This window comes from Ambystoma mexicanum, chromosome 8 (assembly GCF_040938575.1).
Source record: "Ambystoma mexicanum isolate Mex_15411 chromosome 8, UKY_AmexF1_1, whole genome shotgun sequence".
NCBI lineage: Eukaryota > Metazoa > Chordata > Amphibia > Caudata > Ambystomatidae > Ambystoma > Ambystoma mexicanum.
Genome location: NC_090929.1, coordinates 1,727,739,368 through 1,727,758,537, shown reverse-complemented (window position 1 = coordinate 1,727,758,537; position 19,170 = coordinate 1,727,739,368).

Below are 19,170 nucleotides of genomic sequence, written 5' to 3'. Positions count from 1 at the left end.
AGTTGAGGTCCCTGATTTGTTTTCCTTCTATCGAGTCAGAATGACTCCGATGTTGGTCAGATTGTCAAGGCTGCAGGAATTATCTGTAACATCACTTCATTGCTCTACTGGCCCCTGAAAAATATCCTTATGTAAAACGGTGTTTTGGGGGTTTAATATATGCAAGAAAGGATTGGGGGGGTACTTCCAAGGCAGTCCGGCGCCAAGTCGGCCTGGTCTGGAAACTGAGGCACGCTTAGTATGTCCTACTGCAAAGTGGTCGCCAGTCTTTTCTCGATTGTAATAATAAGCCATGATAGACTGCGAGCCTTGTTAAGGTGTATGAAGGGGGCTCCTGATTCATCATGGGCACATGCTTTAACCAGACCAACAATGGCAGCCGAGGGCAGTAACAGTTATAATGACCCCAACAAAGAAAGCATGCACACAACGTAGAGCAGCACAAAAGTGGAAGACACACCAATGTACCAGACAGCTTGGACGCAAAATAACTCTCTTCCCAGCTTAAACAATTCCACATGCACCAACCACTTTGGCCCCTGGCCAAGGGTCATGCCCTTTAGCCCATGACAGGGCAGACTCTGGTTCTCCAAGCTTCAGAAACCTGTTTAGTTGACTGGTGGCTTTGCAATTACCACCAGATTCTGATCTGCATTCCTGTGATGAATCCAATGGAGTCATCACGGATTCCCCGGGGTGGGAGAGGGGGGGGGGGTAACCTCCTCCCATGTGGCCAGAGGACGGCAGCCGCTACCTGACCCTGACTCTGGGGGTCGCTATATGAGAGAGGATCACATGGGCGGAGACAAGTACCACAGGGATGTCATTACTTCATAGGACAAGATGTGGTATCCCTCTAACACCCCTTTTCCCATGAGGAAGACCCTCTAACACCCAGACCCTTAATGACCTATTGTCAGCTGTGTGTTCCCGTTTAGAGGAAGTAAATAAACCTCTTCCCCATATTCTTTAGGTCAAAAACCCATTTATGACCTAAACACAGAACATTACATCAAAACACTTTTTGTTTCTGATATACCTTTGTGAAAATGTTCTCTCATGTAAAACCACTGAGAAAAACCACCAAAATGCTATATGTCTGATATTCATGGACTCCAACTCCCATAATCACTGGAGTGCTGAGACGTGGAGGAGGGAGGAGTTGGTCTAAGGTAACCAGAGCCCAAAGCTTAATGTGCAAATCAACCTTTGTGTGCACTTTTTAAAGATTGCAACCACACTGCTGAGTGTGGCAGTGCAGGAGAAGACGTTGGCTCCTATGCAGAGGCTCTTGAGCACAAAAGACATGTATTGCAGAAGAGGAGTCTGTCGAGGGAGGAGGAGAAATGCAGCGTGGAAGCAGGAAGAGCTGTGGAGCCGCAGGAGAGATTCTGTGTGCTTGACAGCTCGAAGAGGCAGTATTCTCTAGACTGGGACCTGAAGGGATGCAGGCGTGTGACTGCAGAGCTGCAAAGGAAGCTGGAAGGATGTCTGCACTATCTAGAGTGGGAAGCGAGCGGCTGAGTCACCCTGCTGAAGCGTCAGCAGGAACAGAGATGCTGGAGAGAACTCTTGAGTCAACCGAAGAAAGCGGGGGACCCCAGGTCATTCAAGCGACTGCACCGACAATTTGAATGTAATGAGATTGCCAATACAGAAAATACAAGAAGCTTGTATGAATGCAGAAAAGGCAAAGTACAGATTTGAACCCCAATGAGATATGGATGCATGAGATGCAAGTGTGGGGCAAAGCTTTAACAAGCGTTACTCCAGAAAGATATACTGGGCCTCATTACGACCCAGGCGGTAAGGGGTTTACGGCAGCGTAAACAGCGCCGACCCCTTACCGCCTGAGTACGAGGTCCCTTAGCGCCATGGCGGATTTTACACCTGCTTTTAGCAGGTGTTAAAATCCATGGCGCTAAGGGACCATGGAGTTAATTACGCCACCGTAATTTACGGTGGCGTAATTAACGCCTTCCCCACTCCCATTATGCCCTATGGGGCAAAAATGGGAATGGGGAAGGGTAAATGGGGATTGGGGACTTACCGCCCCGCCAAGGTCGGAATGAGGCGGTAAGTCCGCCAACCACCATGGCGTACGCCATGGTGGTAAAGTCACGGCCCAGGTGGTAACTTACCGCCTGGGTCGTAATGAGGCCCACTGAGCCAAAAGCGGTATATGCAGTGTTGGTGATACAGAGGAACTGTGAAATGCATAAGAAGTGCTGGCAAAGGAAAAATACCAGGCAAGTGAAACCACAAGAGAAATCCTGGCAGGAGAGTACACCAGTTAGTTGGAATTGCACTACGAGTCCTAGCAGGGGAGTATACCAGGAGAGTTGCAAAGCTACAAGAAATGCTAAAAGGACAGTGCTAGACAAGAGAGACACTTGTTAACCCCTTAAGTGCCAATGACGAGGTATCTCGTCCTTGGGATTACCTCCAGGCTGCCAAGGACAAGATAGCTCGTCCTTTTTCGTCCTTTTTTTGCTAAGCAGGGATCACACAAAACAGTAGGAAGGGGCATCTGTCCCCAGGTAGGGCTGCATGAGATGCCCCCCCTCTTATCCGCCCGCAGGGAGGGTTGATTGAGTTGCCCCCCTTGCATTTGGTGTTGGGGGGAGAGGGCCACCCCCTTTACATTAGAAAATTCCTCCGAGGTTTAGGGTGCCCCTTGGCGCCCTCTAAAGTGTAGTGTGCCATTTTCAGTTTTTTCTTTGTTTACCAAAGTTCCCTTGGTGCAGATGGGCACATTGGTGTGCCAATCTGCCCCCAGGGTGCCCAAACCTTACTGCCCCACCCACTGGGGGACCTATTCCACATTTTTTGGTGGCCCTCTCACTCCCACCCCAAATGGAGGGGGGCGGCACCTTCTGCAGCCATTCTACAGAGCCCCAGGGAGGCCTGCATGAGGTGCCCCCTCCATCTGTTTTGGGTGGGGGGTTTGAGAGCCTCCCCAAAATGTCGAACAGGCCCCCCAATGGGTGGGGCAGTAGGTTTAGGGCACACTGGGGCAGAATGGCACACTATTGTGCCCATCTGCACCAAGGGAAGTTTGGGTAAACTAAGCAAAAAAAGTGAAAATGGTAGACAGCATTTTAGGGGGGGGCTGTGGGGCACCCCAAGGTGCCGGGGAATTTTGTAATGGGATGGGATGGTGGCCCTCTGCCCCCCACCCAAAATGGAGTGGGGGGGGGGGTCATGCTGTGCAGCCCGCCCTTATCTGCCCCCCGGGATCGCTACATGAGATGACCTGCCCTGCGATTTGGGGTAGGGGTGGAGAGGTGCACACCCCTTTACATTTCAAAGTTCCCCTCGGTTGAGGGTGTCCCTCAGCCCCCCTAAAGTGCAGCATGCCATTTTTTTTGTTTTGTTTACCAAACTTCCCTTGGCGCAGATGGGCACATTGGTGTCCTGTCCCACATTTTCTTGTGGCCCTCTCCCTCCCCACCCCAAATGGAGGAGGGGTGTACCTCACGCAGCAGTTTGTAGGAGGCCCAGGGAGGCCTGCATGAGGTGCCCCCCCACCCATTTGGGGTGAGGGTGAGAGGGCCACCACAAAATGTCGAACAGGCCCCCCCAATGGTGGGTCAGTAGGTTTAGGGCACTCTGGGGCCAGAATGGCACACGATCGATCAGCTGTTCACAATCCACCGGAGCCATATGCCTGATCAGAAAATGGCTAACCTGGTTTTTGGAACGAAAACGAGGCTGCCCTTGCTGTTGCCAAGCAACAGCATCTAAACTTACCCACAAGGCCCCCGCCGGCATGCGGAAGCCGGCCCTCCTCAGAGAAGGCCTCTGAGGAAAAGGCCTGTTCGCTCTGTTACGCGCATGTAGCGCGGCTTGGCCTACCCCTTTTTGCCCCCACCTGGAAAATTCACTTCAAGCTATCCCTTCGCTGAGTGGAAGGCAAACCCCCTTACAGTCAATCGCAGCCTCAACGAACATACTTTGCTACTGTCTGATCCCCACAAACTGCCTTACTGCTCCACTTGTTCCTGACCCAGCCCTGCAATGCCCCATTGCATCCACATCGCTTAGTGAGTATATAATCAATTCACATCATCTGCAGGCCTCCAGCGTCGTATCTGGAGATTTTATATGTTGATTGTCTAACTGTGTTCAGCTGCCGGTCTGCCTTTATGTATTGCTAATGTTTAAATTCTGCTTAATCAGAAGTGAAAGCCAGATCATTTAGCAGAATATTGTTAATCCTACTTTGACTTCACCAAGTTAAAGTAGGCCATTAGGCTACTCTTTGTGAAGCTACACTATTGTTCAGATTTGCACCATTGCTGCGACCCCGGTGCCTGGTCATGCCAACTATTTATCTGGTCCACAGTTTCACCCTAGACATGTGAATATTAAAGCATACCTTACTGTCTTTACCAATCTATCTCTATAACTCGTTGCACTAGTGCCAGACTAGCCTCTCTCACGATATACAGTGGGACACACTGCATAGCCAAAACCACCCCAGACTACTGATTTAGCCTCGTCGCACTAATGCCAGACCAGCTTCTCTCACGATATACAGTGGGACACTCTTGCTTAGCCCAAACCACCCCCGACTACTGATCTACCCCAGCCATGCTATGCTCAGACCAGCCCATTTGTTATATGTATTAGCATCTCATTGGTTTTGTATTGGGTTGCCTAAACCACTTCAGTCAACTGATTTTTCTTAGCCATGCTATTGTCAGATTAGCCTACTCAGCTAATTTAGAAGCGCTACTACTTTAACTTTGCCTGCTTATAGACTACACCCACCTATTCCAGCATGCTGACTACTAGTCATCACTTTAGCACCCTTGGTCTCCTACTCTCACTCATTAGCCTTGTGCGTCTCACCTGGTTTTGCCCTCCTCGCCCCCGAGGCCTACCAAATCCACCCTACATGAAGGTAGGCAACCTATCCACTATGGTACAATCAAGCATCCCTATTTCGAGCCTAATCCCAAATCACCTGTGCAATACAGTTACTAGGAACACTAGACTATGCTCTAGATTCACAAAACTTTATGAACCCACTACTAGATATCTGTACCTAGTCAATCAGAAAACCAATGGCTGCATCAACCAAAAAACTACAAGCACTGACCCTATCCCCAATAGGCCCAGCACTCACACTGCTACCTCCAAGGTCCAACCCACAGGAATACCTTGTACAGCTTCCATCACAACCCCCAACCTTACAGGTGCCGGAAGGTAGGCCATGTGCTGTTGGCAGCGTGTTTCGGTGGGTGAGCCGAGTGAAATGTGCAGAAATTGGGTTTTCTTTGCCACATTTCGGACTTTGCTGGGGTTTCTGGGTAATACATTCTGGGCCGATTTGCGCAAGTCAGACCTCTGTGGATTCCCACAGGTGTCCTCTTTTCAGAAATGCATGGGGTTCCCAGTTTTCCTTGGTGGTTTGGACACCCTAGGCCAATATCTGAATGTTGTGGGCTTCTGAACAAATCCTGAAATTCAGCTGTTGGAAAAGACTTTGGGTTAGCTGTGTTTTCGGTTTTCCCCTTGGCGCCCAGGTAGGTGCACCCACACATGTGAGGTACAGTTTTTATCGGGACCTGTGAGGGAACACAGGAAGGTATGACATTTGTTGTGTTTGTGTGGTTTTCATAACCCTTCGACACATTTGCTGGTGCCCTTTGTCGCACAACCCTTTCATTTCCCAAATGTGCCCTACGTTTAGTCGCTGCTTTAGGCACCATACACTTTTGTAACCTGCACAAGTCACCTACCCTTGAAAAGGTCTTCTTGTGCTCTTTCAAAAAATGGAGGCTTGCTGTTCCTCACCACATTGGTTTTCCTGATTTACACATGCTAAGTACGTCTTCAGGCCACAAGCATAAAACTCCTGTGTACCATGGCTCTGTTTTTGGCTTGTGGTAATGCTTGTTTTGTGAAACATAAAAAAAAAGTCATTTCCTAACTGCAAGAGTCAGGGGGAATGTAGAAGAGCATTGTTTTTCTCAAAATTCATAGAAGCCATTGCTGTACCAGGCCAACCATGTCCACCACATACCTTTTTTTCGGTCATTTTCCCCAAACTATGGAATTTTACCCTACTTAGTTGTTGCCTGACCTGCGCAAATCACCCTTTCATAAACTTGGAATTTTGTCTACTTTTCAGAAATGTATGCCTTTCTGTCCTCCAATTCGGCTTTCCTACCCTTTTCTTACATTCTGTCCGCGCATGTCCAATTGGCAAAAATGGCCAACATCGCTTACATCTCACAAAACTGTTGATAACCACATCAGAATATTATTTTTTCGTTTCCACTCAACCTGTTCTTGAAAGCCAGGAAATTGGGGAATTCAGCACAGCCTAGCTCTTCCAAGGAAAAAATGACAGGCTTCTTTGTACAATCATTTTATTGGCATTTTTTTGAAAAAAAACATTGTCCCTCTTTTTGGTTATTTTCTCTCACCCCCCCCCCCCCCCCCCCCCCCCACCTCCCTACAGTAACCTAGGATTCCTGGGTGGCGTTACAGCATGTGGGGAAAAAGGGGCTAAATTTGGGCGAGATATCACTTGTAACAAAATAGTTACAAGGCATTGAATGGCGACATAACGAAATCACCACAAAAGCCCTTGGCACGGGGGGTGGGGGGAACCATGGCACTTAAAGGGTTAAAGAAAGACTGTTGCAGAACAGGTTGCCTAACGGGAATATTGTGAGTCCAGGAGAGACTCGCAAGGAACTGTTAGTAAAAGAGACCTTGCCATCTATTTCGAATCCAGAGAAAGGGAACCACCCTCTTGGTCCAAGGTCTTTCACCTTGGAGAACATTTTTGTTGGAGTTTTTTTCTAATCTTCCATTGTCAATACATTTTTTTTTACCAATGTCAGGTTGAAGACATTTCCTTGTACACTTTATTGTTTTATTTATAGCGTGAGGGTCAGCAAAGGACATCAAGATGGCTTTTCAGTTATTGAAATCTTGACACAGATGGAACCTTAGTTTTTGGCTATTAGGTGGGGAAATGCCTCATTAGTATAGGTTCAGAGGGCCTTTTCCCAACCCATTTTCATTTTAATAAAAGTATTTAACCAAAAACATGACAACTTTGCGTTTGGCTTTCATTTCTGACTACTCACAGTGCCCATCCGTCACCTTTCTTAATCCTCCTATTTAAGGCCTGACTCCTGCCAGACTTCGGTTTAAGGGTTGCCGTGGGATCCTTACTGATGCCGCTCCTCAAGTCTTATTCTTTCTATAGATTGGCCCAGTTGATGTAGCCACCTTCTGTTCTGTGACTATCCCACAATGTGACTGTTTGTCTTGGGTGACTGTGGTACCTTATCTCAATCTCGCCTACTCCTCTCCCAGCTGCAAAACCCAGGCCCTAGATCACTGCCCTAACACCTGCATCACTAGCTTGGTTAGGTCTCTTGTTATCTGTTGGCTTGGGTCAAGACCTTTCACGAAGTCCGCACGCAACACTCCTTTCAAATACTTACATATTAAACCCCAACACCACAAGCAAGGGGCGGCCTACTTCACTTGATCCACAGGTGCACTCTGATCACGTCATCTCTCTAATAGAGCATGGCCCAGACATCGTGTGTTGAAGAGCTTCTATTTAACATGGGACTAGTGTGCACCAAGAGCAGTGCTGACACATGGCCCTGAGGCAATGCCCCTGAATGGGCCACACCATCCCACCTACTGCATCTGGCTAGTGGTAACCTAGAGGCCTGGCAACCACCTTGCACTGGCTGCTGTGCACCCACTGTGTGGGGTGGTACTCTTGCTATTGTGCTCTCTCATATGTATATTTCTGAGGCTTGTGGAATCTGCTTAGATCACATGCTGTGCATAGGCCAACATCTAGTGGAAGCTGCGGAGTATTAGTTTGTTTTTTGAAACTCGAAAATGGCCGTCGACACAGGGTGTGCCACTAATACTATCCCTAGTGTGACGTCCACTGTACCCATGATCCCTCACGCGTGTAGGACCCTCAGATTGTTTTTTTCCGCCATACTTGATGGAAGCATTCCGCGGAGTTCCCTGGCTTTCAGCCATATTTTGCTAGAACTCAATAATTATTCCCCGTTTCTTCCACTCCCACGTCGAATCATCGAGGTTCGAAGTTCGACGCTGGCCCGGAGAAGAAACAACCGTCGAGAGCTGCATGACGGACTTTGGGCCTAGGAAGGCCGCTGGCCTCAGCTCAGGCCTTGGAAGGCCTCTGGCCTCGACCCTGCAAGTAGGGAGGAATGGGGGGTGGTAACATACTCTACACTCGTATATATTTTCCTACACACGCTAGCCCGCTGCCACAGGGTGCTTATGGAGGGTATCCCTTTCAAATTCTGCCCCAAGTGCAACCGCAAGTATCCTTGGGTTAACAAACGCGCCACGTGTAACCTCTGCTTGCCGAGGGACCACCCTGAGGCGAACTGCAGAGCGTGTAGCCGGTTCAAGGCTAAGACACTTAAGGACCGCTCGACCAAACGTTGGGCCCACCACGCCAGGCAACGCGAGGCCATGGAAGCGGAGGGCACCTTCAGTGATGGCAGCGACGCCATACTTTCGGACAGCGAGGGCAACGAGGCGTCGAAAGACGCCCAATCGAAAATCCCCAACCTCGGAAGGCTGTCCGGCAGGGCAGTTATGGGGAACACACCCGGCGTCACGAGCGCTACCCACACCACTTCTACACCTAGATAGGATAATGACGCAAACTAACCAACTCTACTAACAATTTCCCTTTCTGCATACACCTCTCAAACTCCAAACCTACAGCACAACAAACCGCACAAACTTCACTACACTGCAACAACAAAATAAAAACACAGTCTTGCACACCCATACACAACGTCTACTGGCCGCAAACACCCCAGGCCCAGCCAACGGACCCACCGGGCTGTGGCCGCCAACCGCACATCACTGCTCTCTTGCACTTTTCTTGCTTCGTCCCACTAACTCATCCTCCCCTCCTTTTTCAGAACCGCCAGAGCGCCAGGGGACCACTCTGGTGGTTATAGTGCACGGTACAAATGTCCTTTAACATTAACCTAAACACTCAAAGTCCAACCGATCTCAACGTGCGTTGCGTATCAAGTTCTTGGAATGAGGCACGCAGAGAGCGGTCCACCGATTCGGTGTCCTCTGGGCATTCTCAGTCAAGATCCCCGCACGACACCAGGCAACCGTCCAAAGGTGCCTCACTCACCAAAGTCATGGAGGTACGCTCATCAGGAGACGAATCCGACCTCCACCCCCAGCCCGCACACCAGAAGTCGGCTCCGGCAGCCCATTCGGCGTCTGCCTCCGAGTCCCGACATGCAAACTCTAAAGAAATAGACAGTACCCCCGAATCTCGACGCCAGGCGTCGGATAGCTCAGAGAAGGTGAAAACACCAGGGAAACGCTCTTCTACTCATGGGGAAGGGGATAAACAGCAGAAGAAGCCATCTCTCTCTTCTGCACCACAGACACTTAAGGACAGCCAAAAGTCTTCAGATAAGCAAAAATCCAAGACCTCTGTCCCTGCCCCTAAGTCCAAACTGGTTCCTCCTCCTCCTCACGATATGGGAATAGAAGGGGAACCCTCTCATGGAATTGTCATTTCCAGCTCCAGAAAATGGAGCAGTGAAGATATAGACAGGGTAATGACAAGAATGTCTTCCCTGGCTGACTTCTACTCCAAGAACCCAGAACACTTCCTCGCCTATACCCCTGACGGTGCTACTCCCTCAGGATCTAGGGACCCGCAGCCCCCTGGTAAGAAACCTTGGTTTGAGACTCCAATTCAAGGTCTGTCTTCAGACCCTTTTTACATCCAGCCTTACACCTTGTATAGTGAGGATCCACTACAGGATGAGGATGCAGACCTGGTAACGTTGGATGACCAAACTGGGGGGGACTATTATGGGGACGACGAAGACCAGGATGAGGAGGAAAATGACCCAGAAGTCTACAGAATAGACTCCCCTATAAGCAAATTACCACAAGTTACTGACTCTCCAGTCAACAACCAGCCCCTCCTAAATGAGGTCTTGACTAGAACGGCAGAGCACTTCCGCATAGACACTCGGGGAGCACAGGAGGAGAGGGACTTTGCTGAGGAACTAGTGGGAGAAAAGAAACCCATTGCCCAAGCCATTCCAATTCTCAAGTCCATCCAACAGAGAATTGACCCTTCCCTTCTCACTCCTAACCTCACCAGGGCAGTAAATCCTAGAGTCGAGAAATTGTTCAGGGCAGCCCAATCAGACCCGCTTTACATAAGGGGGCAACTGAAGCCAGACTCCCTGGTAGTTACTAATGCCCGGAAGAGGGCGGGAACGCCTCTATCATCATCTGAGGCTCCCCCGACAAGGAGAGCAAGACAATCTATGGGTTGGGAAGGGAAGGTGGCCTCCACTTCCACTTACCAGGCAAGGATTGCCAACTCCACCACTCTGCTGGCTAGTTACAACTGCCACCAGTGGGAGCAAGTAGCTGCACTCATTGACTCCGCACCGGAACCCTTAACGGGCCAGTTGCCCCAGGTTGCGTCGGAGGGGAGAGCCGTGTCCAGTTGCATCCTTAAGGCAACCTTTGATGCCGCAGATAATGCCGGCAGGCTAATAGCAGAGAGCACTGTCATTAAGAGGCATGCTTGGTTAAGACAGTCAAGGTTTAAACCCGAGACACAAGCATCCCTAATCGACATGCCGGTGGAGCCTAATCTACTGTTTGGCAAAGCGGTAGGGGACGCATTAAAAAATGCCAAAGACGAGTATGAGACTCTGAAATCCCTGAAACCATGACCAACAAGGCCCCTAATCAAAGAGGCAATAGTATTTTTTGTTGCCCACGTGGCCAAAATTCACAAAGAGACTCCAACTATTCACAGGGGCAGGGTACTTCATGGGGTAACAACCGGCAGTCTACCCAGAGTTACATCAGAGGAAACAAGAGGGGCTGTGGTAAGGGTAGAGGCAGCCCCAGCAGAGGCAGCATGCCTCCCCCAAAATAGTGATGCCGCGTTCAGGGTCCCTTCTCACGCATCCCCAGTAGGGGGACGCATTACCAACTTCACCCAAGCTTGGGAAGGGATCACATCAGACAGATGGGTGCTGTCCACAGTGTCCGCAGGATACTGCATAGAATTACTCAAGCGTCCCCAAAACCACCCTTCACGTCAAAAAATACATTCCTCAGATCACCAGAAGATCCTCCTCGAGGAGATTGTCAATCTTCTAGCAAATGACGCGATAGAACTCGTCCCGGGCAACCAGGTAAACAAGGGTATTTATTCAACTTACTTCCTTGTGCCAAAAAAAGATCTGACAAAGTGCCCAGTATTAGACTTACGCCCTGCAAACAAGTATGTCAAGCCCCAAAAGTTTCGCATGACTACTCTCCAAGAGGTAATCGCCCTCCTAAAAAACGGGGGATTACATGGCAACATTGGACATGAAAGATGCCTATTTTCATATTTCCATGTTCCCAGCGCACAGAAAGTACTTGCGCTTCAAGGTGGACAGTCAGCACTACCAGTTCAAGGTGCTGCTCTTCGGTATAGCCTTGGCTCCACGGGTATTTACCAAGGTACTGACGGTGGCGGCGGCACACCTATGCAGGGAGACAATCCCAGTGTACCCTTACCAGGACGACTGGCTCATCACTGGTAAGACCCCAGTAATTTGCAGATCAAACATTCAAAGAATGATCAACCTCCTCTTCGAATTGGGTTTCTCCATAAACGAGAAAAAAATCAAGCCTGGTGCCAAGCACCTCCAAACAGTTCCTAGGAGCTTTCCTAAACTCTCAAGAGGGGTTGGCCTTTCCATCAGATGAAAGAATTTGGAATCTACTGCTGCAAATTCCTCTATATCAGCCCGGTCGCCAGATAAGGGTGCACAAAGTGATGCGTTTGCTAGGCATGATGGCGTCATGTATTTACCTGGTCCCCCACGCAGGCCTGCGCATGAGACCCATGCAAGAATGATTGGCGAAACAGTGGTCTCAGGCAAGTGGTCAGTGGGACGATCTAGTGGTCGTTTCGCCAACACTTGTACAAAGTCTTCACTGGTGGACAAGAGAGAACCTGTCAAAGGGGAAACCCTTTTACGATCCAGAAGTACAGGCTGTAGTCACTACAGACGCATCCCTGTCAGGGTGGGGAGCACACCTCCTTCACCACACAGCTCAGGGTCTCTGGGCTGACACAGTGGCCAAGAATCATATCAATCTGCTAGAGCTTCTGGCAGTATTCAGAGCGCTTCAAGCCCCACCTGTTGAACCTGTCAGTGCAGATCCTGACAGACAGCACAACAGCAATATGTTACCTAAACAAACAGGGAGGGACTCGTTCGCCAAATCTGTCCAAGCTTACCCAGAAAATCTGGCAATGGGCACTCAGACAGAACATTTACCTGTCATCTGAACATGTTCCAGGGGATCTCAATTCGCTAGCGGACGCTTTGAGCAGAGATCCCCTCCTAAGAGAACACAAATGGTGTCTACTCAGAGAAGTCGTAGAAGACATCTTCTAACAGTGAGGTTCCCCACTACAGACCTATTCACCACAAGCGAAAACAGGCAATGCCCAGGATTTGCACCCCGGTTCACCCAGCCATACTCCAAGGCGAACACCCTCTGGATGAACTGGTCAGGGATGTTTGCCTACGCTTTCCCACCAACCCCTCTCATAAGGAAGGTGGTCAACAAGATGCACAGGAAATCGATAACGCTCATCCTAGTTGTCCCCATGTGGGTGAGGCAACCGTGGTTCACACACCTACGCAGACTAGCAGTGTGCGAACCCATCAGACTCCCGTACTGGTACAACCTACTGTCCCAGCACCAAGGTCAAACAGTGCATCCCCAACCCAGCTCAATGAACCTGGCAGCATGGCTCCTGAAGTCATAGAGTTTGGACATCTCAACTTACCACAAAGATGTATGGACATCCTAAAGGAATCTAGGAAACCTAACACGAGGCACTGTTACTTTGATAAATGGAAAAGATTTGTTATCTGGTGTCAGAATAAGCAAATCAACCCAGTTGATTGCACTCCTTCCAATATTGTCACTTACATGCTCCACCTGCTGGACGCAGGCCTGGCATTTAACTCTCACTAAAGGTACATCTGGCAGCACTTTCAGCCTTCACCACTTCACCACTGCTTTTAGCAGGCGTTAAAATGCAAGGCGCTAACCCGCCTTGGTGCTAATTACGGCACTGTAATTTACGGTGCCGTAATTAGCGCCTTCCCCACTCCCATTATGCCCTATGGGGCAAAAATGGGAATGGGGAAGGGTAAATGGGGAATGGGGATTTACCGCCCCACTCACCTTGGAATGGGGCGGTAAATCCGCCATCCACCATGGTGTAAACAGAGTTTACAACATGGTGGTAAAGTAGGGAACTTACCGCCTGGGTTGTAATGAGGCCCATTGCCTATGTGTATGTAGGATTAGGTTCCTGCATTAACAACAACACTCCAATACAATGTTGTTTAGATGAGTATATTCCTTAATAGATCAAGTAGTTCATGATGGGTCTCCTGATCACCCCGACATCTTGTTACCAACATTATAAACACAACCCCTTGTAGGGACTTTTCATCAAAATTAATTTCACATGTGATGTCATCAGTGACATTTGTGATGTCATCTTTGATGCCCTTAGTGTTAGTTTTAGCAGTGCACCGTGGTGCACAAGTTATGGTTGCTTACCTTAACATAACTTGCGAATTTCTGAGGTTTTTCGGTTTAACTTGTAACCATAATGTCCCTTTTAACAACTTTTTTTCAGTGACTTTCATAGGTTTTTATTAGTGCAACTTAACCATAACGTCTCTTTAACAAAGTTTTTTCAGTGAATTTCATGGCTTTTTAACCAATGCATGCTAATTTCCTACAACTTACTAATATCCTACTTGCTCCAATATAGCAACATTGTTGTCCAACTTACAAAGTTTCACCTTAAAACTCTACCATTTCCCACCTTCTAGCATCATTTTTAACACTTCTATACACCATTTGCAACTTTTTCCACTGTTTTTGCATCCGTCAACGTCTCCGGGTGTTTGACGTTCTTGCAGACCTTCTGGACAGTGCCACGTGACTATGCGCTCGGTTTGATGACATGTCCGCGTTCGGGTCTGTGCTTCAAGGACAGTTCAGAACTGCATTTTCTACTGATCTTGAAACTTTCAAGCTCAAAATGTACCCTTGCACAGCTCCTACACCTGTACTTACTCATTATCCATTAACAATCTAGTGCAAAGCACATACTTGGAAGAATATTAGCAAAACTGATATTAATCATAAAAATGGCATCAGCTATTGTCATCCCTCCTCCCCAAGAGCCACCACCATCAGCTGGAGGACCTACACAACAAAAAAAGCACAGTACTTCCAAAGACAATGAAGAGGACTGAGAAGATAAGGTAGAGTAAGTGCCTACTTCTAGCACCCAGAGAGAATCATGGGTGTGGCTGTTCTTTACCACTGTTGGGAATGTACCAAAGGCGACAGCTACTAAAGTGAAATGCACCGAGTACTCAGTCGCGGACTACCTGGACAGTACTCCTACGGGACCACCTCCATGAGCCACCACACCAGATGCAACCACTGCAATGGTCTCAGAATGGTTGTTCCTTTCTTAGCAAGTAGTAGGCTGTCTTCCTCCACCTCATCTTCCTCAACCAATACTGTAACCACACAGGCTACTTCTGTGGGACACAAAATCCCACCAGCTACTTTGCAAGCAATAAAAGAGGATGTTGATCCATATCTTTCAAAGACAACAGTCCTCTGCATATACTGCAACACACCACGCTACAGGGGGAAGCAATTTTGAAGTGCTTTTGAAGCTGTAATCAAGGAGCATGAGAAACAATGCCCACTACCTCAGAAGTAACACACGCGCAACATCTTCCCCTGTCCACCTGCCCCTCCTTATTAGTTTTCGGTGCCTCTTCCCTCATTTCCCTCCCCACCTTATGTTCTAATCTCTCCTGCAAAAAATAAATACATCTAAAAACAATAAAAGAAAGGTTACGTTAGGAACCACATTTCACAGTTAAAAAATAAAACCAAAAAATTAGTATAGACTCTACGTGCCTCTACTCTCCGCCCTCTGCAACTAATCCAGAACAGGACTGGGAGACTGGTCCTTGGTCTCAAGCCCTGGGATCGTATCTCTCCAGCTCTGAAATCGCTCCATTGGCACCCAGTGGATGCAAGGATTACATTCAAAACCCTCTGCATTGTCCACAAGGCTTTCTGGGGCCTGGGTCCAAAATACCTTCAGCTATCCCTCCGCAAATACCTCCCCTCTCGAGCTCTTCACTCCTCTACCTCCAACTCCCTCCGGGTCAGTCGTTTTTCAAAGAAACGAGCTGGAGGTAGATCTGTCTTTGGCTGGGGCCTCCCTCTGGAACAGCCTCCCTGCCACTCTAAAACTTGAGGAGAACCATCTCTGGTTCCAGAAGCACCTCAAGATCTTCCTCTTTGCTTCTGCCTTCAGCCCCCCTCTCCCTTGCTGATCTGTTCTCTCCTGGCACTGTGCACCTGGCCACCCACTGTCCTCCGGGCCCAGGTACCTGGTCACCCTGCCACCCTCCCGCACTGCCTCCGGGCCACCCCTTGCACTGGGCTCTGTATCTGTACCCATACAGCCCCCCTTTTTCTTCCTGCACTTATCAGACCTACCCAGTCTGCTGCCTTAAACCTAGCACTTGCAAATTGCTGGCTGCACTACCACTGTTTGTTGCCTGTATTATTTATATATTATTATTTATCTGTTTCTCCTCTGCTTCACACTTTCCACTTCTCCCAACCCCCTCTCCCATGCACTTGTGTTTTCTCAATGTCGCTGGGCCTAGTAAGATCGCTGTTTTGTTCTCCCCTGTTCCCCTCCCTTGCTGCGCTCTGAAACAGTTGTGTATGAGCGCGATAGAAATAAAATATCAATATCTACTTTCCATTTCTCAGTAAAGTACATAGACTCAATAAGATTTTCCAACATTTCCATTTGCATTTTGTATTATGCTAATGGGAATAATGTGGCGTTCATCCCCCGTTCCAGGTACTGGAACGGGAGAGAACAGTCCGGCAGCCCAAGTTATTGGCCCAAGCATTCCCACCCCGGGTTCCCAAAGCGGTAACCGAGTGTGCTTAAGATTTTTCTTCCTACTCCGGGATGCCTGAAGCATCCCACTGTAGGAAGGAAAATCCTTTTCCAAGATGGCCACCATGGAATGTGAAAGCGGGGCTCCGTACAGAGCCCCTCTTCCCTTTCCATGGTAGCCTGCAGAAGGCGAAGAGAGAACCCTATGACCGTATTACTACAAGCACATTTTTTTTCTTCCCTATCAAACTTATCGCACTTTCGAATAACTTAACCGCATAGCCGGTCCCAGGTGGACGTGGCCACTTTAACCCCATTTGTCATCCCTCATGGTCATGGCCAGTAGCCAGATTGTCCGGCTTATGCCATAACCCAGACAATCTGGCCACTGCCCATGGCCACAGGCTATACCTCAGTCACCAAAGGTAAATCACTATTTCTTTGTACCTACATTAGGACACTTGTAAGAAATAAAAGACGGGCACATTTGCAAAACTATGCTTTAAGGTCCTTGCCAATGCTCCTTACACAAGTTTGCTGGAAATCTTCCCATGTTTTATTTTTTCAAAAGTGTCAAAATGTATGTACATACAATAGCCATATAACTTAGCCCTCACTTGACAAAATCCATTCAGATCTTACACAAACATTCAAGGTTGGGTCTATACTCTTTCTGAAAACCTTTGTCCACATCAAACGGCAACAAAGGTGTATAAGCCATCTAAACATGTTGAGAACCCCCCTCTAATTTAGCCCCCTCTTGACAGAATCCCACCAAACTTTGCAAAAACATTTATATCTAGATCTCAAATCGTTCTGCAAACCTTTGTGCAGATTCGTCAAATGGCACCACATTTATAAGCCTTTACAATATTTTGGGACCCCCTCTAATTTTGTTCCTTCTTGACAAAACGGCTCCACACTTTCCAAAACCATTTAGGATTGGGTCTAGAATACAATTCCAAACTTTCATGCAGTTTCATTGAGTGGCGCCAAAGTTATAAGCCATCCAAAAACTGCTTTTCACCAACCCTGTAATGCAGAAATAGGCACAGATGCCCCCGCACATCTGAAGTGTTCACGAGCATCACAGGACTGTACATGAACATCCAGACTTTGGGGATAAAAAACACCTTTTTTTGGCTTCTTACGGCCATATGCCATCCCATTCTCGTGACCCACCACATCCCCAGAGATTGTTTGCTGAGTTGGACAAGTGCAATGTTCTGTTTTTTTAATATGTTTTTACTGCAATGTTCGTGGACACCAGCGCTGTCCGCGACTCCAACATGGGGAGAGTTTCCAAAAATCTGACACACTTCACGCTTTTCACCATCCAATCAATGGGCATGTCCGATGTCTGTGGACATCACGTCACCCTAGGCCAATCGGATGCCCGTCTGCGGACCGAACCGGGAAGTGAGTCTGCGGACCCAGATATCACTCTTTTTTTTTTTAACCTACTTTTGGCCCATTTTTTTAAAAAACTACCAGACGGATTTACACCAAATTTACAAATTTGGTGAAAATCTGTCCAGCGGTTTAGGCTGAAGACGTGAGCAAAAAAATGTTTACATTGCGTCTATGGAAAAATTATGGGACCCTCGTAACTTTGCCCCCCTTTGATGAAACCTCACTAAACTTCGCAAGAATAAATTTGATGGTGATCTATACATCTTTTGCAAAGTTTGGTAAGGATTCGGCCAGAGGGGCAAAGTTATAAGCCGCCCAAAAAGTGCTCTTCCTATGGTTTGAGCAACTTAGCCATAACTACAGGGGCACTACCGCAGGCTGTGCAATATAGAAATACACATACATGCACAAAGTCGCAGCAGGGCTTGCCCCCCCCCCCCCCTGCCGTGGTAAACATGCAGCACTCACTCCAAAATAGAATGTTCGTTTGGTGTATAAGATATTGTCCAAAGGTCCACTTTATTAGGCTCCAAGTGGATAAAAAAGAAAAATGTACATAGTCCACTATATCTTTTCACTGAAAAAACTCTAGTTAAGGTGATCAGATTTAATGCAACAAAACCCTTGAAGTTCAGCAGATGCAGGAAGTGATGATCATTTTAATTCGGCCTCTCCCAGTTGCAAAGCCCATGAGCACATACCATATGTTAGGGAGAATTCTCTGTTTAGGCTGAATTTCCTAACCTAGTGAGTCCCCCAGCAGCTTTGCTGGATTTCTGGAGTTTGTTTTTTTTCTCCTGCCAAGAGTGAGTCTCTTTTCCTCACACTCTTGGACATGATTTGAGGGGTTCCTTTGACTGTTAATGTGTTTTATGGGCTATGGGGTCTTTTACTCCATAGTGTCTCATGTGTTTTTACTATGTGTGTTACACAGCACCCTCAGTGCAGTGACACAGGGGTGTCATAGTGACACCCCACCATAGACTCCATACCCTGGGACTGACTACTGTCTCCCAGGGCATGTAAAGTCACTATTGGCTTTACTAGTCACAAATTATGAACAGAAACCAGTACAAACCATTATATTGTGGACGTACTGGTTGGGGCAATTCGATTGCCCCGGGGTCTGTTAGTCGAGGGGGCACGTCTCCGTCCCCCCTGATCGAGTTTTGGCTGGTGGCAGTGGATACTACTTTTTATATTCGACCGCAAATATATCTCTATGGGATTTTCCCATTGTTCGAGGCTACCAACTTTAATTATTTAATTCGTATAACCTCGAACATACCGCCGGTTTTATTTATTTAATATTAATTCGCCGGGTGGTATTTTTTGCCAGAACTCGATTCTAAAATGGCGTTTGTGTTCTCTTCTGTGACTGCAACCCAAGTCGAGCCCTTTGTTCCACTTTTTGGCGGGCTTCTCCACAGAAGCCTCCAAAAGTGGTGCCACTCTGTCTGGGTACCACAGGGGGTGTGGGAGGGGGTTTAGGCACCCTGGACTGAGTTACCTTGGTAACTCAAGTCGCACTCTGGTGTGATTGGCCCAAGTGGTGAGCCGGCCGGATCACCACTTAGCATGTTTGATTGACAGCTAGGCTGAGGGAATGGGGGTGTGCTGCATAAAAGCAGGGCTTTGGGGACTCGAACTTCCGAAGTCGCCAC